The following is a 5,730-nucleotide window of genomic DNA, read 5'->3' on the forward strand; positions in this document are numbered from 1 at the left end:
GACCAGTTCTTTAGCTCTTGTTCAAGTACAACATCATGTCTTTAAGAATCACTGTCCCTTAAGGTGCAGCTGGAAGAATGCAAGAAACGCTCCCCAAAACTATTCCCAAAAAACTGATTCTGAAACTGCAGCTTCCTGCTTTGCAGCTACTGTTTTGCACAAAGTTTTCTGTGGACTTCCCTTGTAATTTCCGGCCAAAAGGTTAATCACACTTGGTCCTTTACATCAGTACTTCATGAACCATTGCTTCATTGCTACCTTTAAACTTTTATTTTTCTTGAATCACTTCACGAACTACCTAAAAAGAAAACAGAGTTAAAACTGACTTTTTAAAGGAAATAGCTACGAGAAGTGTAAATGATTGCACATTATATTTGTCGCATTTTATGCTCCTATCACATGACAACTACAAAAAGTATGAATTCACCGACAAAATTTTCAATTTGAAGGAATCTGTTTTCAGGCTCTTCATTGAACTTAAAGGGCAAGTAGAAAGGACTTTGAAGGAGGCCATGGATTCTGCAAACAAAATAGTGATGGCGATCAAGAAAATTGAAGCTGCATACTTCATTCACATCATTAATCACCCATTGTAAGGATGATCAATGCATATGCAAGCAAGGCGAGGTCTGGTACTGCCCAAGTTTTCTTCCACAAGAAGAAAAGAGGCCGGGGTCTTGTGGGATATTAATGTTTAGATTACAGTTCAATTTGGAGTTGTTTATGTTAATTATTTTGTTGTTGATTGTTAAAGCGTGTGTGTTCTTTTGCACTGTAGAGAATCCAGATCCTTTTATATATGGGGTTTAACTAAAGATTCTCACTAGCTTTGAGCTATATTATTGTGCTTGGTATTGCTGGTGATAGTAGATATGCATTTTGTTTTGTGTTTAATTAATAGACGAATATCCCGAGTACATGATGAAATCTACAATATTCATTTGATAACATTTTTTTTTGACTTGAAAATGTCATCCATTATGCATTTCAGCAAGCAGTACAATAATAACCCGGCCACCTCTAAAGATCGACAATAAGAGAGTTATCATGTAGAATACCATGTAAAACCTTACTCTAGCTCGTAATTAGAGCATCTTTAGCAATGCTAGTCATTTTAAAGTCAAATTTTAGTCAAAATAGCTAAAAAGTCATTTTGGTTTTTAGCTATTTTGGCTAGCCACTTTAGAAATACATCTGCATCAATGCTCTCTATTTTAGATAGTTTTGAATTTATATAATTTTTTAAATAAGATTAAATAGTTTAAATATATTTATAAATTACATAAAATAACTTAAAAGAAATGTTTTAAATTATAGAGAGTCTCATCTCGCTCTCTATAGTTAAGAGCGAGATAGCTAAAAGTTGTAATGGAGAGCCATTTAGGAGTTTGGTGTATAGTTGCCAAAATAGATAAAAAGTTAAACATCCTCTCCAAAATAGCTAAGGAGCCAAAATAGAGAGTCTGCTAAAAATGTTATTAATTAGTTAAGTAATGTCTAACAGAGTGAATGAAAGCTTTTGTCTGTTTGTGGTAATTGATTATAGTTCAAAGAAGAGTCTTTAGTTAAGACTTTTAAAATTAAGAGGAATCTATGAAAAAACTTTCAAATTAAATATTGGATCGATGAGTATTTTAAATTTTAATTATTTCTTCAAGATGTATACAACAGGTTATCCAAGTATCAATTTAAAAGTTTTCATGGACTCCTAATTAGCTATAGTTCAGTAGGAGCTTGAACCGATGAAATCGATGAGGTATGATAATCTATCATGTCAGATTTGCACTAAAGGGTTTTTACTCGTATGAATGAACCAATTACATAAGAAAAAAAAATAGACATACATACTTTTTTAATATATAGGTCAAGTTTACATTTTATATGCAACTAGAGGTTAAAGTCTTAAACAAAAATAAAAGCTAGTGGTTAAAACTGATATCTAGCTAGCTAGCTAGGTAGAACCTAGCAACTTGAGATTGGCTGTAGAGTCTTCGTCTTCCCCAATCTCCAACAACCAAGAAACTCATGATCAGAGGCCTCAGAGGCTTATCTTTTTCATTTAGCAGTTGAAAACGTTGAAGGTCAGTTTTGGAATTAGCAACCATACAAAGTGAGAGGCGGGCAAGCCGTGAGGATTAAGAACTGATGAAAGGAGAAAAGCTGCATGGTTTTGTTGGAATTAGAAAAACTATGAAGAAGCCTTGTGGTTGATCGAGTTTGCTGAATTGTGTGGGTGTTGATTGAAAAGGCCTATATGTATGAAGTATTAGGCAGCTACTAAAATTATGGGAAAATCTTCATCTATTAAAAACAATAAAAAATCACATCCAGATCAGATTCTCCAGACTCTAATTTGCATGAACCTCATTAATTAATTTTAATTACGTACCTCGATCAGATTGAGTTTACTCTTGTGTACCAACTCTTTTTTTTTTCTTTCCCCTATCAAATCTTCTCTTTACCTTTTTCTTAATTTGTTGCCCTTTGAGACAATATTATCATGCATGTACATTATTTGGAATGTTGATGTACTTTCTGAGAGTAGTAAAGATCTCACATGAGAAAATGAAGACATTGTTTATGAGTTTAATCATAAGGGTTTGGGACTTTAGGGCACTCTACCCACCGTTAATTGGTTTTGGATGTAAAGCCAAAATTAGTTTATCACGGTTGAGAGTAATACATAGGAAAATGAGGACCTTAGAAATGAGTTTATAAGAATTTAAGTCACTTCATCCATTACCAATTGATTTTGGATGGGAAATCTTATATTACTTTATCAACAAAGCACATCAATCTATCATTTGATGAAAACTTTGTACATTCATGCATATGAATGTATGGAATTATAATCCGTACTTAATTACTTATTCATATAATTATCAATCATTTGATGAAACTTCGTACATCATATGATGTATGGGAGAATTATAATCCCTACTTAATTACTTATTCATATAATAATGTTACCTACGACGTATGAGCACAATAACGTACTCTTCCTTCACACACCATTGTTTTTCTTTTAAGCATATATAGATAAACTTTCTATGCGTGACCGAGTCTAGGACCTTGGATTTGCTCCAATTGTGCAAAACATTGCCAGAGACATCGTAAAATTGTATATCAGCATTGGTTTTAGTTATTTTGGCCGACAAAAAACCTGGGCCGTCGTAGTACAGCTTCAATCATCGATCCCAGGGCTTTATATCACCTCTCCAAGCCTTGGAGCCACCTCCACTGGTAAAAAACTCAATTTTACTGCAGTACGTAACAATCAAACCCACATCAATTCGTGTAAACAGAAGATACATCTATTTTGATATGAGAAAATTGGGTACTGATTTAATTACCTGTCATTATCACTGATGTGCTGCAAGCAATGGTCATGTCCGTTTATATAAAAATCTATATTGTTTGCCTAAACAAGGTGAAAGAACGTAGAAAACAGTGAAATTAATTATTAGTTAGATCAAGACTGCATTGCAAGATTCTCTTAGGTGATGGAACATTTGTTTGATCTGGGGGTAACCTTAAGGATTGGGAGAAGTTTGGTTACAAGCTCAGCGGTGTTACCATGATGTCCTGCACTTCTAATTGTATGGTGACCGATCGCAATTTTCCATTTTGCAGAGGAATTTTTCAGTGCATGATCCAGACCCTGTAGTATATATTCCCCAAATTAGGAACAATAATGGCATGCAATTTGTAGAAATTGTTGAAAAGATAAAAAATTCAAGATATTTACTACTACACACTTACCTTCAAGACATTTGAAAGGTAATCCTCCCGAGGAAGCACACCTCTCCAGTCATAGACATGCCCCTTTGGATCCGTGAAGTACTCATCTACAAATGGGGTTGTGTCCACAGAGAAAATCTCTACGAAATCTGCTAGGAAACAGTACAAGATATACAATTTCATTTATGTGGTCCACCTATCAAGAACAATATGATTAATGTGTAAATTTACGTGATTACTGATCGATTAGTGGATTTCACCTGCATAGCCGATATGGAATGATCTATAGCAAAACTATCTACTGTCAATGCGTTTGCGGAGTGGATTCAGTTGTGCTAGAACGTTACCACGATAGTCATGGTTACCCAATACTGCAACAAATTGTTAATCATGCAGTATAATTTACAGTCAGCTAGATCCTTAATGATGTTTTACTGGTTAGTTAAATAGGATTATAATTTAAATATATGCTACGATCAATACCACTGAACCAATATGGTTTCTTTAAGCTTTGGGCATTGTAGATGTTGGAGAATGATTCTTTAAAAGCTGGATCATCAACGCCTTTCAAACCATCGTAGTAGAAATTGTCACCGGTGGAGAAAACAATGTCTATGTTTTCTTTGTTCGCGATTAATCCCATCTACAATCATACATGCACAAGTAAGTTCAAACTTACTGATGATTTAATCAAGCATTAACTAAAGTTGGAGAAATTTCAATTATTAGTTTATAAACCAAATCACCATCAAGTACTGCATATATGAACAAATATCTACTTGCTAATAGCCCAGCTAGTCAAAACAACCAGTCCCAAAATCAGACGAGGTTGACGGGCATGGTTAGAGATTGATAATGAAAGCATATGATCGATCATGTGGGGGTTGTTAAACGATGGAGGGCATGTATATCTATATGTATAGAGAGACACTAAGATAGTCTAATATAAATTTTACATCATCATATATAATTTAAAGAGATATGAAGCTAGTGTGATTAAAATGATATCTGGGTAGCAAGCTAGTAGGTAGAACGTACCTGGGCTGCAACTTGAGATTGGTTGTAGAGTCCTCGTCTGCCCCAGTCTCCAACAACGAAGAATTTCAGAGACCCTTCGTCGTTTGTTTGCTGTTGCAAACGTTGAAACTCAGCTTTAGCAACCAAACAAAGTGAGAGACAAGCCGTGAGGATGATGAACTGACGTCGGAAGGATAAAAGCTGCATGGTTTTGTTGGAATTCGAAGAGTACAAAGAAGCCATGAGTTTGATGGAGTTCGCTGAAGAGCTACCTAGCCTAACATGTATAGCTTGCTCTGCAGTATTAGCCGGTTACTAGAATTATAAGTAAATCTTTATTTATTAAAAGCAATACAAATTACAAAATCAAATCAGATCAGATCTTCTAGACTTTAAATCTGCATGAACCTGTCTCTCTTTTTTCTTTTTCTTTTTTCAAAATCTCACACTATTTATTCTCTAATTCACTATTATTGTCATTCTCACTCACATTAATTACTTAGAAGGCAAATCATTTTCTGGTTGGGAATGCTATGTACAACCCATAGGTGCGGTTGGATAATCCAGACTCACTTTCCTATCGGACACTACACGTGTATTTGCATTTACCAACCAGAGAAAGACTTGCGTAGGGCACCCACACCGCCCACGTGGTGCGGCAGACCAATCACTGCCTAGCAGAGGAGTCTTTTGGGTATTGTACATTTAAAAAGCAGGGGCAGTTTCGAGAAAGGGAGAAAAATTTCTGGTTTTTAATTGGAGGGCCGCACCACGTGGCGGTGCGGCAGCCACTATGCAAGAATCTCTCTACCAACAAACATTAACATATTTGCCAGCAAGGGTTGGCAGGATTGGCAAAAGCAAGGTCTTGCCTTGGTTGGCACCCCCATCCAAGGTTCGAGCCCCAGAGTTGTCAAGTTATCCCTTGCTGGTAGGTTGCTGAGTGCCGGGGTCTTGCGGGGTCCATGTGAA

At 35.7% G+C, this 5,730-nt stretch overlaps 1 pseudogene; it reads right to left on the reverse strand.

Annotated features, from left to right (window-relative positions):
* Nucleotides 1-2,950: 2,950 nt before the first annotated feature.
* On the reverse strand, nucleotides 2,951-5,180 carry LOC133712082 (purple acid phosphatase 8-like; annotated as a pseudogene).
* Nucleotides 5,181-5,730: the final 550 nt, after the last annotated feature.

Source organism: Rosa rugosa, chromosome 5, assembly GCF_958449725.1.
Source record: "Rosa rugosa chromosome 5, drRosRugo1.1, whole genome shotgun sequence".
In the NCBI taxonomy this organism is placed as follows: Eukaryota; Viridiplantae; Streptophyta; class Magnoliopsida; order Rosales; family Rosaceae; genus Rosa; species Rosa rugosa.